This window comes from Falco rusticolus, chromosome 7, assembly GCF_015220075.1.
Source record: "Falco rusticolus isolate bFalRus1 chromosome 7, bFalRus1.pri, whole genome shotgun sequence".
Classification (NCBI taxonomy): domain Eukaryota; kingdom Metazoa; phylum Chordata; class Aves; order Falconiformes; family Falconidae; genus Falco; species Falco rusticolus.
The window spans coordinates 20,878,066-20,903,177 of NC_051193.1; the positions used below are offsets into that span (position 1 = coordinate 20,878,066).

Below are 25,112 nucleotides of genomic sequence, written 5' to 3' on the forward strand. Positions count from 1 at the left end.
TGTTTCTCCTCTATCAGCTTCTTAAGAACTGCGGACTGAGAGAGAAGAAAGGCGGCCTATGGCCTGCCTCATCGACGCTGTGTGGCTGAGCCATGGTAATTCCAGCGGGCGCATTCAGAGAGCTCTTGGTTTGCCGCCCATCTGTGCTTCTCACCAGCAGCTTCTCAAGGGTGAGGGGTGGGCGCGGAAAGAGAATGGAGCGTGTCAAAGACACTGAAACATGCCAAAGTCTGTGCTTTGCTAAGCGATTACTTCTGCATCGTGAAATGCCAGCAGAGCAAACCTGACCTTTGTACAAGAGGAGATGACTAAGAAAAAAGAAAAATGACTAGGGGAAATTCTCCATATGATTTAATGAGGTGGGGGAGGGAGAATATATTTTGAACCACAGGCAATAACTCTTCTATCACCCAAAATATATATCTGTAGCCCAGATGTCAATGAGGGGTTTCCAAAAAATAATTACCTAAGTCTCTTGTTAGAGGAAGACAAAAAGGTATTAACCATCTTTCTTGTTTTTCAGAGATGCTTTAGTGGAAAACATGATGATTATATGATGAGCTGTCGTTCAGTTACACCCACTCAGTTCTATTACTGCTCACTACAGCTGCTTTAACATTCAGTTAGCTCAGTTACCTTTTATATTCATTACATGCAGAAATTTTCACATGTCCCTTATCAACATAGGGCAATCCTTGTCCTTGGAGTCCAAACTGATTTGATCTCTCTTTGCTTTATTGGAATTTAGGACTGAATTTTGAAAGAGAGTAGGAACTCGGTTTCACTATCATTTGAATTCCTGCACCACATGCATTTTTCTCTGCCCTTCCTTTTGCTCTCTAGAAGACTGAGGTTATAGGGCGCACTGCACATTTGCATATCAAAAGCAACAGCACTTTACACAAAAATGAAAAGCAGTCACTTCTGGTTTCAGTGACACAAAGAGAATTTCGTTCCTCTGCATCTGTAAGTCCAAATTCAGGTAACTCAGTCCATCAAGACTGATTCAGATAAATACCCTTAACATGAAGAAACTCCCCCACTGCCACTGTTACCTGATACTTATCTGCCAAAGACAGAGTTCATTTTCTTTCCAGACGCTTTCCTTTTGGAGCAGTTACAGACTTCACTGTCTTACAAGTAAGAACATAATTAAGACATGCCAAAGAGTTCAAAGGTCATAAAGAAACATTTCTTCTTTATCTCAAGTTATACCAAACTTGTCTAAATGGCACTACCCCACTTACTGTGGTATTTCAATGCCTTTTTTGGGCTGGCCACCATGACCTCAGATGTGTCAGAATTTATTACTAAAATAAGCTGGATGACTCTGCTCTACCTTACACAAACAAAAGAACATCTACACAGAACGCTATCCCAGGTTACTGTAACTTCATGCTAAGGTAGCAACCTTGCCCTAAGTTTCTACATGGAGGTGCCTTTTCTGAAGCAAAATGTGCAACACTGGTGCTAAAGAACATACACACAAGCTATTAGCGCAGAATAGCTAGCACACCATGAACTACGCTAACTTGGAACCTCCATCAAGCTCCATGAGACACAGCCTTGATACTGGATTATTGCACCCTGTTTTCCTCAACAGGAGGAAGAAGTGATTCAAGCACAAGCTATATACCAGCTGAAGTTCAATATACCCCTAACTGCATCACACCTAACCTTTACACCCTCAATGCATCAGATCAGCCTCCGTTAGGCTAAACCCAGCCATACCCTCCAGAAAGCAGACTGGTGAACAAATACATAAATACAAAAGACATTCATAGTTCTCTTTCTGGGAAAGACTCTTCCTGAACCTTACAGTATGAGTCTGTAGGCTAGGGCTTGGCATACTAGCAGACAGGTGAGACTAAAAATACAAGCTATCACATCTTTGTGAGGCACAATAACTGACCATGTATACGTTGTTCCCGTACCCTTTTTACTGATGGTCACATACATCAGGTAGATGAGTGCATAAAGGCTTCAAAAGGGGTAACAGAAGGATGCAACCATGTCCCCTCTCCCCCATAACATGACTGTGATTTGTGACATTTTTAATGACTTTTCTGCCTAGAAATGTACCTGGTCACCCACACACCCTAGACAGAGTGATCAGGTGGGAACAGAAGAATGAATGACTCAAGAGAAATACCAGCTGTTTACCACAGTGTCTCACTACTCCCAATACCAACAGTAGTAGGTGGTGTTTGAGCTGTCCTTGACCCAGCCAAATCCCTCTTTAACTACTTCCCACCATTAGAAACACTGATGTGTTTCCAAGTCCTACCATGAATGCATTACTGATTTCATGAGGAAGATCTGTCTGCTTTAGACTGCTTGAAAGAAAAATAGCTAGCAGACAACACTTATGCTCGAGAACCATGCTATACTATGAGTACATTGATTACACATTCATTTAACTTGTACCAGCCAATCAAGCTAGTTTATCATTCATGAGTCACCTAAACCCCTTCTTAAATCAGCAGAGATATCTCATCTATTTCCTTATGTGTCTTCAGTTAGATCATTTAAAGAAATTGCACTGGATCAGAAACAAGAACCAGTATTTAAAACCAGTTTGTCTCAGCAACTTTGCCTCCATTTTTCATCTATTTCTTATTTAAAGAACACAGTGCAATGGTATGCTCATTTAACATAAAAATAAATGTTTATGAGTACATTGTTATTTGCATTGGAATCTTTCACTGTAAAATAATTTTTATCAAATTCTCAAACACATTTCTACCCTAATACTCTGTACCTCAGATGATGAAGCCAACAGTCATGCCACTACCATGTTTTTACAGAGAAGTAACAGGATAGTGGATCCATAGAAGACTGAGATCTCAAACGCAGAGTAATACTATTGCCACCATCCTCTGTAACCCTTACAGGATTGCAATTCACCTGGAACACTATATTCCTTTATTGCACTGCAGGTGATAAAAGGGAGAACCTCCTAAAACTGTTAGGTGGACCTTAGCTTCTGAAGTCCTACATCTTATGGTGAATAAATTGTTCTCTCTTTAACGGTTGCCAAAGCAGATGTTGCCATTCTTATTAATTATTTGGAGAAAACTACACCCATCTTTCTAGAAATACTTGAAAAGCCTACATCCTACACAGATGGGGAAAAAATAATAATCAGGTGTCCATAAACATGGCTTCCCCATAGCCTGATTGGACTTGTTTGGTTGGAAACAAGCATGAGAAAAGCAGACATGTTTCAGTGCAAATAGTCCTATTCCCTGGCAGTCTACACCAAACACAAATGAAGGAACAGGACCTTTTTATAAAACTTCATAAACTGGTAAGAGGTAAAAGACACACAAAGCATAAATAGGTATTGACACCTGGCAATAAGCAATGTGCTCTAAGGTAGCGTCACTAACCCCTGACAGGTTCACCAGAATAGTCAAATTCAAACCAAGGTGGACTGGATATACGTGTGTTAGAAGCGAGCATTTTTCACAGCTCTATTTCTCAAGAAGCATGGAGAAGAAACAAAACTCCCAATTCAAACAGCATATACAAACCTCTTCAAAAAGATCACAAGTCAGCTGTCAAAACTATCTTTTATGTCCTGCACCATCTTCAGTCCAACCCTGCCTCTCTGCCTGCCTGATGTATTCAGAGGTTGTTGCTGGAGTCACTTCCTCTTGTCTCTCCTATTTAACTAATCTAATTCAACAGAATAAAATAAACTATTTCTGCCATAGCAGGAAGGCACACAGTGAACTGTGGAATACCAAACATACCAATTCACTTTATTCAGTGGATACAAATTTTACCCAGAATACCTCTCTGTAACTGACTAACACTAAAACAGAACAAATAATTCAGTAATCACACCTGCACCCGGAACAGTCTGTCTTGTTCAGGACTGAGGTCATCCAGCGAGGGGAGTTTACAGTGCAGCTGCTGTACTTGACATAAACACAGAGCTTCCATGGAAATTTGAATGCTTGCTTCTTCCACCCCCCACCCCCACCCCCCTTTTTATTTTATTTTTAAATATAACTTTCCTATATACTACGGAAAACTACAAATTACTATCCTCCACTGCCTTTTGTTGGCAGCTGGGGTTTTTTTTAGTTTGAGAATAAACTACATCACAAAATTATTTCCTATTGTAAAAGACAGACCTGTCTGATGATTTTAGTATGGTATTAACAGAAGGTTCTTAACTATTTTTATAGCATAAGAAACAAAATTTTAAACCGCCTAACTATGCTTTTTCCAAAGCAGGCAAGGCAGAGTTTTGAAGGAGAAAAGCCCAACAATTCAGGTAAGTATGACAAATTGATGTTTTTATGCTTACATGGTTATAGCCTTTTGGTGGCAAAATGACCCAGCATGCACTCACTCCTTCACAACGCTAAGCCCCTCTCCAAGGCTGATCCTCCTCCTCCACATTTGTCCTTATACTAAACAAATAGCTGACAATAATGGAGAATAGTTACTGCCATTTCTCGTATGTTAAATGCTCATGTATATTCTCTTCACATCCTTAATGGTTCACTTTTATTACAAGCATTACTCAGCGTACACCTTCTCAGTACTTGCCAAACCCACACTCAAACACTTGCCAAACTATGCTGGTAAAGTACAAAACTCAGATTTAATGTATGGAATAAATTGTAGCTATCAACATAAAACTGGTTAACAGAGACAGTCTAAAAATTCTGCAATGCAAGTAAGTGTTTGATAAACCCCAAGATAACTTAATTATAAGTATTCATGTGTCATTAACCTACATCAAAACAGATTCAAGCTCTCATTTTGTAAATAGCTCTACAAGAATGCACATTTTTTTTACCCATATCCCTGAAACAAGTTGCAAAGATAAATAGCAGATGTTTCAATATCAGCCAGTCTAGGTGTCCTAACTGAGCCAGAGCCCCCCACTGAAGCAAGCTGGGAATCCTGCTTCAGTAAGCATTCTTAATGGGACCCATTCAAATTCTCATATATGCTGGCAGAATAAGCAGGAAGTTCAACAACAAAAAAAAGGAAATAAATTTACACAATTCAATGCATTAAAATAATGCAGAATTTCCATTCTTCTCTATTCAAGTTCCTGTGTATATGTAAAAGAGGATGAAGAAGTAAAATACTCCCTTTCAACTAGCAATTGTGCTAGAAGCAGCATCAAAAGATGGAAATGTCTCTGCCGGTCCGGCTGAATGTCATCTAGTCAACTGTTACTAAAGGTACCTACCAAAATGAGTGGCAAAAGCACTGCTGCCTTCAATGACAAAGATTCCTCTCCAAAGCTAAAAAAATACAACATGGTTGTTTTGCACTTTTATTTTACTAAGTGTGCTTGCATTACATCAGCTTTTGCATCAAAGCTGGTAGTGCAAAGAGGAAAGCACAGCCAATTTTATGAACTGATGTAATCAAGCCTAGCATCTCTGTGGGAGTTTTTTGTTCCTATGGTCACAATGACATCAGACTACTCTGCTTATTTAGTAGTGGAGAGCAATGACAGTTCTTCACCTCTGCACACACTTCTCTATTCTTTTCCCCCTGCTTGCACATCTTAACATATTAGGAGTCAGCTTGCATTTCAATGGGACACAAACACCACTTGCCTCAGATCTCTCCCTCTCTCTCTCCCCCCTCCCTTTCTCTCAATATCACAGGCAAAGTTAAAACTATACTTAAAGTGGAAGGAAGAAAAAAAAAAAATCTCGGGAATTTAACAAAGCACATCTAAACACTGCAGTGGGTCATGAATTTACACACTGGAACACACAGTGCTCAAATAATTGCTGTATTTTAAGTGTAGCAGATATTTATCCATACACAGAGCTGACCTGGAAAGATTATGAAGCTGTGTATCTGCCTGATGGCACGGGGAGATGCTTTGCTGGTACTCCAGCCCCACAGACACCCAATGCAGCTGATTTAATACGCTTGCTACACCTAGCTTTCTAGTTTGCATGAGTCCATATACGTTTCAAAAGGCTCCTAAAAACTTATGCAACTAACTTCACTTTTCTGTGTCAGTTTCTACACCTGTAAAATTTAAATAATTACACTAATCTTAAAAATAACTTAAACACATCAACTGAAGAGAAGTAGATTCATTTCCTGTTCATATAATCCAGCCCTGGAATTGCCCATCTGATCAGTTCTCTCACCTGAGAGACAGCACCTAGGCCAGATACAGCTACACTCTGCTCTGAAATCTTCGAATCTAAACCACACGAACATACTGTAATACCTCTAAAAAGTATATTTTGCAGTTCTTATTTGCACTGTAGAGCACCTGTGAGCAACCTTCATATTCTGCCACTAGGGGAAAAACATTTTTACCACCACGTGAGTTCTTACACAGCCTTATTATCTAGAAACAAATTTCGACAGAATATATTACAGAAAATATATTTACACATGGAATAATCAGTTACTGAAGACTACCAGTGTACAGACCGTCTATTTTGTAAGTTTTCCTACTAAGATTTCTTGAATCTGCCCTGCTGTATAGCACACAAACATGTATCTGCACAGAAGTCGGTATCAAAACATATCTAAAAAAAAATTAAAATCCACCATCAGACCAAACAACCCATTAACCAAACAACCCACCTCACCCCACCAATCACCACCTCTTTCTCCATGTCTCAAACTATTAGGAGAAATTAATAAAGATAAAATAGCAGTATGTTAGACACTCCAATTTCTAGATATTTTTTTGTCTCCTTCACTGAATTAGATCTTTTGCAAGGTTTAAGAGAAGCAACACTATGAAGCACCTAAACAACAGCAAAAGTAACCTTGACATAGAGTGGGAAAAAAAAAGTAATAGTAGATAGTTATGTACATAAAATTATCACATTTCTTTTATTATCCATCTCATATATTCTTCAGCTGAAGTCTGATATTTTCCATTGATATAATTTTGTATAAAATCTAGACAATAAGAAAAATGTGATTCTTTCCAGCTGAATTGCCTACTTCAGACCCTAAAACTGATTATTTGCCAGCTGTCCTTCCCATTAATAAAAAAAAGAGCACAATCCCCCCACATCTGCTATTATTTTTGAGCAGCTTACCAAGTAACATGCAAAGAAATGAGGAAACATTTTAATAACTGTAAGTCAAATACATTAGAAAAGAGGTACAACAAATATAAAAAAAAATACAAGTATGTGTTTTTATGCACATAAAGAAAATATTATGTACTTGTTGAAATATATATAGGTATTATATCTTTATATAATCTATATCTAACAAATAGGTATATATTTATACTGCATCTATATTATCTATATGACTATATTATCGATATATTTCTGTAGATATAAATACATGTAGTTTGAGCTACAGATAATATAGATAATTAAAATCACTGATGCCACTTTTTTTTTGGGGGGGGGATAAACTGTCAATTTAAAATACAGAACTTTATATAGAGCAACCATTAACCCTACTGTAAGCCATGCAGTTAAAAGCCCAAAGGATTTATTTAATATTCTTCTTACAACCAGTTGACAGACATCTGACAACACAGAAATGTAACATTTCATTTAACTTATCCATAGGCTTAGTCTACCAAGCCCCAGATGTTTTAGCAAAAGAGAAAAGAAGTTCCACATTTTTAGGGTGGAGGACAGGAAACCTGTTCATTACAAATGGCCCTTGCTTTATTAATTTCTACCAAAAATTAAGAGGCATTAAGTTTAATTAATAAACAAATAAAAAGATATCTCAAGTAGTAAAACATTCTTGTTTGATTAGCTTGCTTGCCTTTGTTTGTCTGGATTTTTTGTTTGTTTTGTGTGTGTAAGGTACCACGTGTTGCAGAAACCAGGAATAAATTTTCTGGAAGACATTCCATATTATCCATCAAGTCTTTTTCCCCCTAAACTTATCAACTTATCAATTCTTCTCTTCCTTCTATGGCAGAACAAAGTCAAATTAGAACAGAAGAGACGTACCTCTTTCTAGTTTTATGTCACAGCCATTATGCAATATATAACAAAATGGAACTAGCAAAAATTATAATAATCCCTATAATATATTTTAAGGTAATTAAGTTCCATGTAATTTCAAAAGCCTTCCAGCACCATTGATTTCATGCCTTCATTTAACCTGCAGATCTTGAGAAATTGTTTGGCTTTTTTTTAACAAACAAAAAGACAAAGCATATGGCGACAGAGGCAGAGATGACAAAAGGCGAGAGTTTCTAACAAAGTCACACCTTCCCCAACTGTTCCCAGTGTTCAGATGAACCTGTCACATGTCCCTTGGGCAGTGTGGAGAAAGATCACACTCATGCCAGGTAGCTTGAACTCAATCCCACTCAGTTTGCGCCTTTGCCAGCTGCACTCAAAATGTGTGTAATTACCATCAAGTGAACCAATCAATTACAGAAGCACTTTTGAAGTGCCTGAAATAGTAAGAATGAAGTCCTTCAAATAACCAAATACAACATTTCAAAATACCGTTACCTGCTGTAGTGATGTAGTAATGAGCTACGAATTGCTGTACAAAGGTCAAATTCGAGAAAACAAGACCTCTGAAAACTGGTAGAAGTACGGAACAAAGTGATTCAAAAACACTGAGAAGATACTATTAACATGTACTTTAAGTAAGCTCAACTTTTCAACATAACAGCTTGTCCAATAGCAGAAGTCTATCAGAAACTGAGTAAGATGGCACGTACTAGCTTTAAAGGTGAGTATGTAAGTGTTTTTTGCATTTCAGTTTGCTAAAGATTTCATTTTGTTTATCCTTTCTGTCTGAAATGCATGGTGTAAGCAGGACAGCTGGAGAGTGATGAGTTATGAGCTGTTTAGAAAGAATATAAAGTGTGACATAAAACCACTATTGCTTGATAACATAGATAAAAGTATCTCTACCCTGACTATAAATGACTGAATTCTGCTCAAAGACAAAATATTCCAAAAGTTTACCCAGCAAAGTTTCATCTACTCTACCTTTTCATTGAAAGAAAACTAATCTTTGACGGTAGTTAGAAGACTAACCTTTTAAATTGTCCATTGAGTAATGGAGAATCACATATGCAACAATCTCTGTAACTTTTATAAACTTCCAAAAAATATATTATCCTCCTAGAAAAGACAAAGATGTTCCCATAAGAACACTGGCAAAGCATCTTTACTTATTAATAAAATGAAAATGCATCCAGAGCGCACACAGCCTAATCCTCAATAGAAAGATTGTCATCCTGTAGAAGTATAAAGCTGTTCAAGTCAAGAATAAACCGAGTCTCTGCTTAAAATCCCCAGCTAAGCAACTGTGTTACTGAGCAGGACACTGGGCAGAAAAGGAAAACACAGACCCAGCTTTAGCAGACAGAAAATACAAGGGGGCTTGCAACTGGAAATTAATCAAACTACAGGCTGGAGTCAAAACAGTGCAACTGACCATAAACAGAGTTTAAAGAATTACACAGTTACAGTATTGTGATACTAAATAGTACAAAACAGCCTGCAAAGCAGTTTTAACAAAATTTCCTATATAATAAAGCAGTAATAGTGCCTGGCAAAATGAGCCTGGATCTTAAGCTAGGTACATCTGTGACATAAGTTAATTGTAGTATTTCCTGCTGACACACAAACTGAAACTGAAAAACACGCCATAAGAAGAGGATGAGATGTCTAACACAGAAGATGAGAAAACAAAATCTAGTAGTTGTCCTTCAGTCTATCTTTTCAGATGTTTATCTATCAAAGGTGTCAAACAGATAATATGCCAGGGCAACAGCATAGCAGGAAAGGGATACCACATCCTACCCTCCCGCTTTGTAACTCTACACATGGGGCATCCCAAGGATTGAATTACAGTTCAAACTTTACACTGAACAGAAAAGCTTTTCATATACTAGGCAAAACAATAAACCAATTTAACACTCAAGCAGACTTCAAGGCACACTGTACGACATAACTGGGATAGCATTCACAAAAGCCATAAATAGCTTCAGCAAAACCCTAGCAGGGATATACTTTGTGTACAAAGGATAGTTAAAATTTCCCGATGGCTGGTGCTGCTCAGTGCAGACCAAGTATTTCAGAATAAAAAACAGGAACAGGAATCCTAAATTCTGCACAGTTTGCACTGTGCTTCTCAAGAACCTGGGGAAGTTTTTCCAAATGAAACAGGTTTCCAGATTAATGTTTATTTTTTCCACCTCTGAAATTATATCTCTGCAATTACTCATGTAACAGGGTAGTGGTTTTTTTGGGGGGGCAGAAGGGTAGTGCTTTGGGAAGGGCTCATAATCAAATGATTTCACAGAATCAGCATAACAACATGGTTGAGGTTGGTAGGAAGCTCTGGAGATCACACTGTCAACCCCCCTGCTCAAGCTGGGCCACCCAGAGCTTTTGCCCAGGACCCTGTCCAGCTTTTGACTGTCTCCAAGAATGGAGACTCCACAACCTCTCTGGGCAACTGGGCCAGCACTTGTGGTCACCCTCACAGTGAAAAAGCATTTCCTGATGTTCAGGCAGCATCTCCTGTATTTCAGTGTGTCCACTGTCTCATCAGTTCCTAGTCACTATTATTTTTACAGAACACTGTCACACCTAAAAAGCTTTCAAAATCCCACACAGACAAACATGAACACACCTGTGTTTACAAAGCAGTTAAAAAAGGACACAAATCATTACACAAACTCAAGAAAGCAAATGAGGACAACGTTTAACCTCAGCCAAATGAGAATTCAAAGGCTAAAAAGCCACAACTCAAACAGAACCTTAGTCTAAAAGGAAGAAGTGTTTCTGGAGACACTGGTCCAGGGCTGGATGTATGGATGGCCACTGATAATCACAGGGCTCTGCAAGCAGATCCAGCTTCATCGCTGCCTTGCACATCTGCACAGCTACCTGATCGTCTCCTTAACACTTGCTGTCCTATTCCAGCCGGCAGCAAGCAGAAGACTGACTTGGCCCACATGCTGCCTCCTCCAATATGGTCCCTTTGCCAGCCCCATTATTTCTGGTTAGGTTCTCTAGAAGCTGCTGCATTGGAAATTGAATACGAGAAGAAAGCTTTAACTATGTCTTACATTGCCATTTAGGATTTCCTTGATACAAAAACAAAGCCAGTATTTAGGTCAGATGGGACGCAAAGCTCTCTGTCTCATGCAAGCTGGATTTATCAGCCATGTGCAAATCGCTCCTATTGCACACACATGGTACATCTGACCTGAACGCGTGCTATCAAAACATGTAGGATTTCTGTGCATCTTTAGCTCCAGAGGAACTATGACTCTAACTGAATGTCCCATGGCCTGATTAGAGCCACTACAGGAATTCCCAGGCAAGCATCCAAAGGCCTCACAAAGCACCCAGACAAGAACCAACCTCACACAACTGCCAGACACACATACCCACAGCATCCGGGAGAATGAATCACTGCAATGGGACAGAAAGCCCTTTTTAGGTAGAAGCCGAATCTTATTTGAATTGGTCATTCTGACATTGGCTTCAGGAGGGAAGAATTGTCTCTGTAGGAACTTTGAAGTGTTCAGAGCACAGAAGACAAAATTTGATACGTTATAATGCTGCTTTTATTGGGGTTTAATTTATGTAAAACTTTAAAGCCTTTATGTGTGTTTACCAACGAGCAGAAAATAAACACTGCTTTTTCTGCATAGCTTCATCCTCAAAAATAAATGATGCAATGCAGTCAATGTTCTCCTGATCCTTTGGAAAGTCTCACTCTAGACAAATGTTTTCTTATTGCTGAAGCAGATATTAATTAATATATTCCCAAAAAGAGTAAGCTGCCTGTTCAGATTACCTCCATCACCCTTTTAAGAACATTTCTTAGTCACAGGAAGACACTTCTTGCTGATGAATGATGGGGGGGGGGCGGGGGGGGGGGGGGCGGAGATTGGAAATATATCTACCATCTTTCATGAGGAATTTCTTGTACAGATTAGCTTTAGGGTTTTGTGTACATCTGTGTACCACAGACTTTACAAATACTGTCAATGTCACAGCAAAAAGAAAGCTCTCCATCCACAACTGTGTGTTCCATCAGACACCCGAAAAAGAAAACATAATTCCAATTCTATGACCTGTTCATAGGGGCAAAATAATTACGAATCATATCAGACAAGCAAAGACACCAAACCACCAACTCCTACTGTTGTAACCTGAACAGAATAAGGGTTCTATCTTATGAACAAACATTGAGGAGGTGTCTGGCGAGAAAGTTAACTAAACAGTAATCAGTTCTTCCCTAGAATATACGAATACCTCCAGCTAACCTGAAAGAAACTTTGAAAAATCTAACCTGAAACAAGATTTGTGCTGAATTTTTGTATGAATTCTTACAGACTTCCACCAGAGAAGCTCTCTAAGTAAGGCTACTACCATCCACCCGAGCACGTGCACCTTCATCTTTCCACATACATTTAGCATCTCCATTTGCTTTCCTAACAAGGTTTTAAAATTATTCCCAAACATGAAATAGCAGAGAACTGTCTGGCAGCATAATGAAGACATTTTCCCCTGAATGAATACAGATAGCAAATATTAATAACACAGATATTTGTACTCAGAGAAAGCCAGGATTTACTCCACTGGTAATCCTGTTCCCCATGGACTATTCCAAATGCACAGACAATCAGAGCCAAAGAGAACAGCTTGCAAACGCGATCTACCTGAGCAATGCTTCTCTTGACCTTGCAGGCACTCGTCAGTCCCAGTGGAGGGCTGTAAGCACTCATATCCAAAAATACTGCAGTGCTACCTGACTTGGGTGGGTCATGTAGAGCAGGGTACTGAAAATGGCTGATCAGTCACACGGTGGTTAAACTAAAGCCGCTATTAAACACATTTATAAGCTGCTACAAGGAAGACAAGTCAGCTTGAAAAACTAAGTAGAAAAGAATAGAAACAAAAAAAAAAATAGAATGGAATTTCCCTGAACCCTGCATTTCCTTCCTTCTGTTGGCTTAGCGTGCCACATGAAAACATAACAAAAAAGGATGGAGTTTTTATCTAAATGGATATTGAAGTTCCTCAGTCAGATAATACGAAGTTGAGCTGGCTGCTTGTGAGCACACAAGATTTCCTGCGGAAAATCCTGTTGGAGTAAGGTTTTCAGCAATGATCTCAGATGAACCCTTGAACTACTTTTTAAAACCAGATTAATTAGCATAATAAAGATACTTTATATATAGCTTAATACATTCTCTACATTTTTATATTAATTTAATCAAATTTTATCTCTAGATTCTCCAGAATCTCTATGTTCCTTAAAATCAGTTTAAACAATGTTTAGTTATGGGAACAGATTTAAAGAACTAAACATGTATTATCAAATGAAAAAAGGGTCAAAAGATCTTTAGCAAGTCTAGGAGCACTTGATGCTGTTCTGTGGATCAGAAGACCACCGTCATATACTGTACGCTGTTCATAGTTTACTGGAATTCTCCCCAATTATTATATCTATGCAGTGTGCCAGCGGGCAGATGGCAGCAAGGTACAAAATACGTAATGGACATAGATCAGCTGCATGACAAGGTACTTGCATATTTTTCCATTGTATCCAGATTTATGTGAAGAATTTAGGAATAGTCGCTCACATTTATCCTAGAACCATGAGCTCTTAGGAAAAGCAAAAGCATGCATATATAAAGCAAATATGTATTAGTATATTCCCTTATACTTTTATAATATTATTTTTTTAATGCATGGGAGGGGAATAGCTTTTTCTTCTTTCTTTGGTCTTCTTCAATTACAGCCACAATGGCCCACATTGAAAACGGAAAGTGAAATACAGAAGTGATGAAACGTATTTACACCATGCTATGCAAAAATGAAAGAAAACAGGAGGGGGGTCAACAATTACCAGAGATGAACACAACAAAAGCCTGTGTAATATGTCCTTTAATAGGCTTACAGAGGTCATCAGGTTTTCTTCAGCTGAACTGCCTTGAAAGCACTGTATGATTTACAACACGTACAAATTCATACAATAAAAGACTTCCTCTGAAAAAAAAATCCACAAATTTCTTTATTCATCCAATTAGTCACACAGAATGATGTGAATACCGAGAAAGCGTTTGTCTTACTTTTTCATTAAATGCAATGACCAAGGAATACTGAGTTTCTATAAAAGAGCAAAACTGTTTTTTCAGTTGTCAAGATCTGTAATGTCAAAAATCACAAATAGGCAGCTACATCGACTCCATTCTGGAAGTTTCTGGTCAAATCATTCTGTGTTTAACCTGAACCGAAAATGAACTATTATTTTGAAATTTCACTGAAAATGAACCAGAATAATTAAAGTTACAGCTGAACTCATATAAAAAATAAAATGAAATATTTTCTGTTTCTTCAGCTCCTTGGACTGTTAAAAACCTGTAACAGAAAGGTGTTTACTGGTGTTTGGGTTTGGGTTTTTTTTCTTCTTCCCCTTTTGCTGCATTTTTCTCACAACAACTGGATAGTTTGTGTTGATTTTTGGATAAGCAAAAATCTAATTTTCCATTCTATTTAAATTCCTTCAGAAAATTCCGAATTTTAGGATAATTATTCATAAAAGATTCATCATAGTTTTGTAACAAATGAAGGGGGGAAATTAAACATGGGATTTTTAAAGCCTGTGTTTCAACCAATTATTTCTGACTATATCATCATTATAAACATTGCTATTTTATCCTCATATAAATTTCAGAATAATATTTAAAGTAATTCACAGAAGTAATTCAGAAGACAGTAGTGTACTTCAGGGACTCTGACCATCTAGCTCCTTTATAAGACAAGCCAAAGAAATTAATTCTGTCATCTCTGTATCAAGCCCATGACTTTCATTTGAGCTATATAATTAATTTTAGGAAGACAATCAGCACTGATTTAAAGACTTCAGCTGATGGAAAACCCAACAGATTCCAGATGGTTGATTAGACCTGCCACTGAAAATCTGGGGAACTTGCTTCCAGTCTGCTCCATGTACCAGTTTCCAAGTCATGGATCTCATTACACCATCCCTGTGCTAGACTTAAAAATATACTCCTACTATCAGAATTCTTTTCTCTATACTGATTATTTTAGACAATAATCAAATCTCCTCTTATCTTTTTTTTTTTTCATAATGTTAATAGTTTATTTTGAGTTTTGGAAAGCTTGTATTGTAAGAGTGCATTATAGAAATTAATTGTTTCAGCTCTTATTTCACATATATGCAGATCACCGCTCCTACAGCACTGGAAACTTGCTCTCAAAAATATAAATAATAAAAGATTTACACTTGTGTTTTTAAAACACTTTTCCGGCCTGTTAAGAGTCATACCTTGGTTCTGCAAGCACCCAGCAGGATTCTGCATGGCAACACAGAACATTTGGGCATTCAAACAAGGGCCCTAGTAGTCCCATCTGACAGTCACTGCCACTTCTTTTGCCTTCTGTTCAGTGGCAGTTTGCACACCGTCAGTTCAGGACACCATTATAAAAGGAGTTAAATGCTCACCTTGCCTGTTTCAACCTGTAGGACTGTCAGGCATGGTAACAGATTTTTATTTTAAGACATTTTCTTTGTCAGGAAGTAGTTAGCACATCTCATAAGAAGGCACAATTCCTTTTTATTCATAAAGGGCAGCCTGGGGCTGATGGGAAAACATTTCAGTTATAAATACAGACCTGTCCAAACTGCAGAATATTGCCTCTTCGGAAGGGTGGGGTGTAAGCCTTCACAGACCTTGAACCTCACACACACCTTCCCAAAACAAATCTCACATTTTTTGTGAAGGGGCTACCTATTTAAGCCAGTACAGGCAAACTTTTCAAATAGTATCTGCAAAACAGAAACACACACACCTACTGAAAAGGAACAGGCACCGATAAACAGAAAGTCAATTAATCTTCAAAAACACTGGAAGAAATAGAAAAATCTTTGGGGGCACTCTTTTCAGAGACATCAGAAATGCTCAAGGTATAGCCTTGAAATTGGGACCTAATAAGTGACTATTACAAAAGGCTGCGTTTTAATAAGTACACACAAGCCACTGAGCTATGAACTTACAGATCAATTTTCTTTTATCACTTCCTAACTTCTCAGTCCTTGGATTTCCAGCCATAGCCTTCTTCTAATGTAGCTTGTGAAATATGGATTTTGCTTTTTTCCAAATACTTAAAAAAAAAATACTGTTTGCTTATTGTAAAAATACATAAACTGCAACCTTTCATCTATATAACACAGAACAGAACAGTTTTTACTCTGTTGTGTAGATAACACTGAATGCCTTTTTCAGTCAACTGCAGAAACTTAAGATGAATTTTCATTATCAATATGTTCTAAACCCATATAAACTAGTTTTCATTGTGTTACTGGAGTAATAGCCAACAAAACTGCATGAAAAATCCCTATCTTGACACTTAAGTCTCAAAAAGGATTCTACCAAGCCCCTAGAAAGTTTGTCTTATTTAGAACGACACATATATAGGAACTATTGATAATAGCAGGTAATCCAATAATGGGGTTAATGTGTTTTAAATCCAAAAAGGATTAATAGATTTATCGGTGTGGCATCCAGCAAACAATGAAATCTATCCTAGTATGGTTTTCTCTCTCTGAAGTCAAAATGGCAACAATAAAACCCTGCTATTCTCTAGTTGTCATAGCTGCATCCTAGCAAACACGCATCCTCCCATCTCACAAAATCAACCTAGATATTTTGTCTACCATTTTCTTCATAGAAGAGGAGAATCACTGATAGCCTCTACAGAACCTTGTATCTCCTGGCCACTTCTCTGAAGAATTAGAGAGCCCATCAGGAGATACTTCAATGTCAGAGCAAAGGTCTTTGGACAACTGTGCCACTGTTGTAACACTCATCTTGCAAAGAAAGGCTTTGGTACCCAGAAGGCATAAGTAAGATACCATGGGTCTGCAAGTTGCTCAACTTCCAATTATTAACAAATAACAAGACCAAATAAGAATTTCAATCACCAAAGTCACTGACACTGTATATACACCTGAGGGGGAGTCCCTATTACAGCCAGCCTGACTTCAGTCCAAAACACTAGGCTGCAACACTAGGCTGCAGCTATCAGCTATACTTCACAGTATCGCCCTTGCAGGGGTGGGGGAAGAAGGAGTAACTACCAAAAGCAATTGTCGCAGCTTCAGCTAGAAACACTTTGTTTTATCCCACTAATTTTTTCAAGAACTTTCTGGCTGAAAAGAATGAGAAGCTCAAGAATGCTAGCAAACAAAACGAAAAAGGACAAGAACAGATACAGGTTAGAGAGAAAAGAAAACCGTAACGTTCTGGGTACCAACAAAACGAAAGGCACAGCAGCTTATACCTCTTTTGCAGAGATCGTCTTCCTTACGGAATGATTTTGATGAGGCAAATAACTGCTACTCTAAGGGATACCACAGACACTCTAGAAGTGATGAGGTTCTTTGGAAGTAGGCAACCTTTTAGTAGACTGAGCAGACAGGATTTTTTCAGTATCTTAATAACACTAAAATATTTAGTGTATCCTACTGTATGTGACAGAATTAGTGTTTCTCTAACAGTGGACCAGGCTGTCTAGGAAAGCTGCGAAGTCAACTGTTACTAAGCCTGGAGGGAAACTTATGTTTCAGTATTCCAAATTAAGTTTAATGATCACAGCTCATGGAAGGGATTATTTAAATTCTTTTCCTTTAAATGGTAATTGGACCATGTGAGAAATACTCGGCAAATATAAATATGTTCATGATCACAAGGAAAACCAGCTCTGATAAAACTTGCATAAATAACAAGGTCCCTCTCCCCAGTACAGAACAAGTGGATCGTACACTGAGAAGGCTATGTACATGTAGACACAGGATGGTGGGAATGGAATTAACAGGGACTCTTCTAGCTACTCAAATACCTAATTTGATCCTGTGTTCAAAACCTTGGAAATCTACAGCATTAGCTATTTAACCCCTCAGTAGAAGCCTTTTTTCCCTGAATTTCAGGAAGCAAATATGTCAAAAGCTGTCTGGACTTTGATATTCCACAAAATAACACCATGCTACGGCAATGTTCTTTGCCATGTTCTAATTTTTTGTGCTTTTTCATGTAGAGAGATATTAGCTGCCAAAGTACGTTTCAAGCTGGAAGATGAGAGAGCACCTAAAACTAATACTACAGTAGCTAGAGAAACAAACGAAGTTACTGCCTTGGTGAGCCAGTAATTCATACAGAATTAGTCAACTATATTGCCAGAGGTGTAAATATTACTGGAAGATAAGCTGGCAAACCAAGTTACCAACATACAGTCCCAAAAGCCTCTTGGCCTTTGTTCAATCAATCAAATGGAGAAGACAGATAATCCTTCTAAGATACAGAAATCAAAAAACCCTGAGAAGTGGAGAAGAAAATGTCAGATTACATGAAAGTTACAAGAAAGCATTACCATTTATAGAAAATTCTCCATCCAATTCCTGGAAAGAGAAACTAATAGGAAAAAAATTCCCAAAACACACAGCTACTAAATCAATTTAATGAAATAAATTAATAGCTACTGCAGTAATACAAATATTTCATTAGGTACTAAGTTGCTATGTTCCTTTTCCTGCTGAAAGATCACATTTTAAAGTCTCCAAAGCTCAGTATTTTGGGGTTTGTATGAAGTACATCTTTCACTGACCACAGCTATAGCTCAGCTTTTGGAGGGAGGCAATCACAAGCACAGATCCAGCAATGGAAAGCGGTATGTGTTTTTTTCCAACAGCAGCTCTGGAGCAAAAGCAAACCCTATTGTCAGAGAGCAGGAGCTTTCTGTGGGAGCAGGATCTCTCTCTGCCCTCTCTTCAGGAACAGCAATTTCTAGAGTACTGCACCAATAGTTATTTGCTTCAGAACCTGAAAAAAACAGCTTAGCTCAATCAAAAACACATTCTCAGACACCCACAGCAAAACCACCCCCAAACACTGTAGGCAAAATGTGTATGTGTACCAGGAAAAAAATAAAATAATAACTTCTGACATATGAGCAATCTTTTTAGCAAAATAAGTCTATTATCATTTAATATCAAATTTGTACACCATCTCTACCTACCCAATTACATAAGATTTCTGTATAAAGAGTGGGGAGAATTTATTGGACTTCTAGTCTCAAACTCCCAGCCTAAACTGTCACATTCATTCTTGTTTGAATAATGAAATTAATTTTAAATTACCTGAATGACATACCAAGCAAGAATTTCTTTTCAAAACCTACAAAAGGTTTAGAAACCTGTAGAAGAGAGATAGTAAAGTATTTGATCATACATTTACACTTAGAGATTTGAAGTATCTTTTTCCCACTGTTACGAATCCATTTTACTACTATTTTTGTATGGCATCCTTTCAGAAAGCTGCAGTACAAAATAGCATAGTTGGGTTTGCATTTTGTGTTGCTTTGAGAGATTTTTTACTTACATATCTGTTGAACTCAATTACCACTTTAGTCCACAGCATTTGTAACTCTGAGCCTTAACTATCAGATTTCATTCTCCACTACATGGAACCTCCTATATCAAAGCAGACTTTTTCAGAAAGATATCTCACCAAACTCAACAGCTCTTCCTAAAGTAAAAATACACCAAACAATTAAAAAACCTTACATGAAATTCCTTCAGATTGTAGAATTTGGTCCATTGAAAAAAAACTATTCAAACCTAGTCTTAATGTATCCACCCAAAATATAAAAGTTTATAAGAAATATACACCATAAAATTTTGTTAACCTTGTCCTAAACAACTTTCTATAGAATCTGTTTATTCCTTTATCTGGACTACCACCCAAATTGGCTATTCCATCTGCCATCTAACAGCTGTAGCCATTCATGGTATTTCTGATTAGACAGAAGAACATATTCCTCAGATAAAGTTATATCCAATCATGTAAGTCAAACTCCTTTGGACTTTCTAATATGTAGATAAGTGAAATATTTTTGCCAAAAAGAAAATACATATCAGAACTATGATAAAATAAAAACAGCATGAGAGACAGCAAGCTAGAACTTCTAACAACTCTACTCCTTCTCATACACTGGAAGAAATTAAAATTATACCAGTGATTAGGAAAAAAAAAAAAAGCTTTCATTCCTCGTGAACTGCAAGCATGTTCTTGACCGTCTTGGATCTTTATGGATTCAGGAAACACATAGTGATTGCGTTCATCAGAATATGCCCACAGGCCTGTAGTGATTTCTTCACTTACGCTTTTTCCTGATACAAGACTGCTGCTTCATTTTGGGGGCCTTGCCCAAGAGAAGGCTCATGAAACATCACATGCTTCTGTCTCTGTATTTCATGCCTTAATGACTATGGACAGTTGTACAGCTTTTGATATGTACAATAAAAAAAAAAAAAGGCTGTATTAGTAACAGAAATTTCTAAGACAACTGGGACTCCTGAGCTTGTCTATGGCCTTGGGGAGATGGGGAATGACAGGTTTTGCTGACATTTTCTCATGGATAGCATTGAAACAGAAATGGTTTATAAAATGTGTATTCCTTTCTTCACAGCACTGGAAAATAACACTACCCTCTTCACAAATTACACGTAAAAATAAAAGAGCCCTTCATGATAGCTGCTTTCCGCAAAGCTCATATACATGGTTTCTAGCTGTCACTGTCTGGCCCAAAACTTAATTCCACTGAGCTGCAGAGAATAAAGGATAGTGATTAAAGGAATACAGTGCCACTTCAATCACTATTTTTGTGGTATACTAGGAACAATATCATAGATTAGTATCCCTAATGTATTTTGGAATTCCAGTATGTGACTGCAGCATACCCCAACCCAGAAATCTGGCTGGTAGACTGTAGTGTGTATTTGTCTATATAGTTGAAGACTACTCGTTTCATATAAAGCTGCATTGATCTGATTTTAATACCTTCCACCACAGAATGTGCTCGATCTGATTTGCAATGCTGAATTGCAGTAACAGGTTGAATATGCAGTTGTGTTGAACTATCAGGTAAAATTGAGTATATCAAAGACTATTTTCCCTTCCAAAACACAAGGATCTCTGTCTGTCAGTCTGTCCTCTGGATAAATGTAGTAACTCCCTCTTCTTTGATGAGGTTTTCTTAATTATGAAACCTAAAACATTCACTACATGCTATAACTCTTTCTTTACAATCCAGGTAATGATGGGAACACACAAGTTAACTCCAAAACAAACCTAAGGAGCAACCTTTCTCTGCATAATTTCAAAATTATGGAGAACGTCTGCAATAACATATGTAATATTATATTTTTAATTTTTATTAACCATGTTGTTCTTTTTGATACAACAATCTTCCCATCTCTACTTGTATCGGACATCACTCAAGCTTTTACCTCAAATTCCCTTCAGTAACATCCAGCTTGATGTACAGCTAATAAACTGCCCCATCTAAAGAGATTTATCAGTTCAATTTTACAGCTTGGTTGATTTTTTTAAGACTTTAAAGGCTTTTATGCAGTGCCCCTCAGACCCAGTTGCAACACTTTGACCAATTTCCTTCCAAGACTGGACAACAGTCATCTCACAATAAATCTGCTAAGTCATTACTTAGATTTCATAAACAAGTTCCAAAAAAGAACATTTCACTTGGGAGAGTAACTTTTAAAATTAAAATAACCAAATGAAATAGATTGTTTTAGTTTGCCTGAACTAAAAGGAAGGATTCCAGTGGATTTTCAGTTATACTCAAAATGTGCCATTCATGTTTTCCCTTTCCCATTTCCCCCACGAGCTTTATCTATTAATTTGGTTTATAACCGACATTTTTGGGACACCCACAGTAAGCTTCACCTGCAGCAGCCACTTGTAAATGTCTGGTTGTAAGGGAGGAAACTCTCTGCATTCCACATCTGATTCAGATTTTGCTTTTAATAACAGGAACTGCAACATACATACTTTCTGAAGAAGAGTGAGTGAAAAATTAATAAAGGAATTCGAGAACATCTCAAGACAGAGAGAAGTGCTATTAATTTCAGTGGAAGGGAGAGGCTCAGAGAATGACAGTAATATAAGCAGGGACAGGGTGAAGCTCTTGGGTTCCAGTCCAAATCTTTCAAACCCAATGCTCTAAATGAGAGTCCAAACTCTAAATTTAGGTGTCTAAAATTAAAATGGCCTGCCTAAGGGGTCAACCATCTGTATCTTCCAGTTAATTTAAGAGGCAGCATACTTACTCAGTTGTGTGAAAAAAGAAATCACCAAGTGTTTACATATAGGACTCATATCCTAAGTTTAAGGGCATAAGTTTAATATACAATAATTTTCTGGACTCCACACATCAATTTTCCCCAAAGTTAGAAATTTTGCCTCAGACACAGGGGGCTCCTTGCTCATAGTATTCTCAATAGCAAAAACCTTCTTCCAGAAATAACAGGGCATGCTTATTCAGCCTAATCAAGTTAGAGTTTTCATTTACATTGGGCCGTAATACAACCGATTAAACGTGTATTAAGCAGCTGTTCAGTTCTTGTAAGTTGGGCAATTATCCCTTATACACTCCCTTATTCCCCAGTTAAGTGATCTATCAAGGGAAGAATAAGGTATAATGCAGAATCTGAGTGTTAATCCTCCAAATATTCAGTAAACTACAGTTGAGAATGATTGGAAGTCGTACAACTCAGCTCCTAGAAGATGCAAAGACAGATTAACAGGATGTGGGCATTAACAAAACATCCAGTTCCAAAGGGCTGAAAACTATTTAAAAGCATTTGATTTTAAATAAGCTTTTTTTTTTTTTTTTACGCTGCTCTCTTCAGTCTGTTGAGAAATTTTTAATAGAACCACAAAATAGAAAGATTTTCTAGCCTTTCCTGAACAAGAAATAAACAGCCTCAGAGACATATTAGAAAGATGACGCCCATGATTAGGCAAGAAATGTACTGGGGACTTCATTTCTATCCCAGCTCTGCTACACACATCAAAACACAATCCACTGGCTCACTGTGTGTTTTACCTGCTTTTGGAACACGTGAAGCATTACAGACCCTGGCTACAGCACCTGACTCTTTAGCTCAAGCTGAGGAGAGATGTGCTGTTAGTATTCCATGTCTGCACTTCAGCACCTGACGTATCACTCAAGATAGTAATTAACATAATATCATTTTACAAATATTCTTTATGAGGCATGAAACACTTTAATAATAAGAGATCTTAGACAATAAGCCAATAACCACATAGCCACTCAGCAGGAACTTCATTCCCTTCCAGTGCCAGGTTTGCTACAAGAAATGTCATGCTGTCTTGGGTATGACATTCACTGTCCTGTGGAAACAGAGACTATCTGTGACAGTTCAATCACGTCTTGCAACTGTGAGGTTACTTTCATCCCAGGTGATATATATGAATAAAATAATGATGTGGGGTTTTTTTGGTCAATTGCCAATCTTGCTGCTAATGATCTTTATATTAAACAGCATATTTCCCTATTCGAAAGAATGCCAAATTCACCTTTGTAAGAAGGTTCTGTAACTTCAGCAGCTTTCCTGCTTATCAAGAAATTTCTTCTCCCCACCAGGAAATAAACCTCAAGGGCGAAAAAAAAAAAAAAAAAAAAAGAAAAAAAAAAAAGGCACTTGACTGCACTCTGCTTGTATTAGGCAAAGGCCCTTCCTCATCACCTTATGAAAAACCAAGTAGTTTTACAATGGATATAGCAAGATGTAGGTTAGTTTCTTTGCCTTTCCAGGATGACAGAAAGAAGCTTTTATTAAAAATGTAAAATTATGGGGCTTGATTTTCATCAAGCATTTTGTTTGCTACACTAAATTATACAAAACATCTAGAAAGCATTCAACTCACCATTTAGTAAGTAGCTACCAGAAATATATCCTCTCATTTTACCTGAAGTAGTCATCTACACAAGCTACTACTCCATCCCACAACTTTCAGATTTCCTGTGATTGAACAGCAAATCAATAAAACATTTTGGTACAGCTGTAACTTGCAACAGATGCTGACTATTTCTTTACTTCTAAGATTGTACATGAATCCTAAGCAAAAAATCATTGGTACCACAACATTTAGATGCTTTACCACAACCAAGATCAACTATGTACAATAGCTGCTAAACCCACATTTTGCTAACAGTAATGAGACTGTTTATTTGAAACAATGAATAGCCCACATGTTGCTTGGCTGGCTGGTAATCCACACTGAGAGCATCTCACATGAAAAATGGCTTGAGATTCTGGGGAGAAACTGGAACTCATACCAATACATTGCAGTAGTTCTATATAAGTATATTATGCTTTTGTGGGGAAGAAAACCCAAACAATGACAAAAGAACCCCACCACCCAAAAATGAAACACCAATGGTGCAAGATTAGAACAAACCCAAACAAATTCAAAGAAAACCCACAGTGAAGAGCATTAAAAAAGCCCTACATCGTTCACTCCCTAAAAATCTCATTGCCTCCAAAATCTTCTCCCTTGGGAAGTCAGCAGGGCCAGAACTTCACTATACGCTATATACCCACTGCACTCCCTGCTGCGAGCTTAGGAGAGACAGTTGAAAGAGAAAGGAAGGGCCTGTGGAAAAAGCTTATGCTAAACACCAGTAACATCAGGCCATCCTGTTCTAGATGTACATGCACACACAGAGGCGTTTACATGTGCATATAAATACACAAATATGTATATATATTTATTCTATCCTAACAGTGTACAAACTCCTGTGTGGCAAACATCCTTCTCTGTCACAAATACAGAGCAGGCTTATCATCTAGAATGTGTGTTTTATCTTTGTATAAAGGGTGATATTTCACTTCTCCAAGGGTTCCTGACCCCTTTTCTCTAATTGATTAAATTAAAAATAAAAAAATATTAGGACATCTCTTTTGGTTCTGCCATGGAAGTAGAGCATACTGCCTGAGAAGTACTTTGTGAATTCTCCTTCCAAATCGAACAGATGAGGTGCTTTTAATCAGCTCTGTGGTAAGCACACGTTTTGCGACTATTCCTTCGGTTTCAGTCAGCAGCACAGTTCTTGGAGCTGCCTGAAATGTTCTCAATAAAATTTGATACTCAGCAGCAGAAAGGATGCTAAACTAAGAGAAGAAACAATCAGACTGCATATTATTTTCTCTCGGGAACACTGGATGTGCAGATAAATGACTGATTCAAATAAAACAGCAGAATGAAAAGC

The 25,112-nt window shown here is 37.6% G+C and overlaps 1 protein-coding gene across 5 annotated transcripts in view; it reads right to left on the reverse strand.

Annotated features, from left to right (window-relative positions):
- Positions 1-25,112, reverse strand: part of OTUD7A (OTU deubiquitinase 7A) — a 146,908-nt gene that overhangs the window by 105,802 nt on the left and 15,994 nt on the right. Inside the window, exon 1 of one of the 5 annotated variants that reach the window (XM_037395361.1) lies at positions 12,650-12,800. The exons of the other annotated variants lie outside the window; for them this stretch is intronic. The gene's annotated coding sequence lies outside the window, so the exon portion shown is untranslated. Of the gene's footprint in view, positions 1-12,649; positions 12,801-25,112 lie in introns of those variants that run through there. 5 annotated transcript variants of the gene reach the window in all.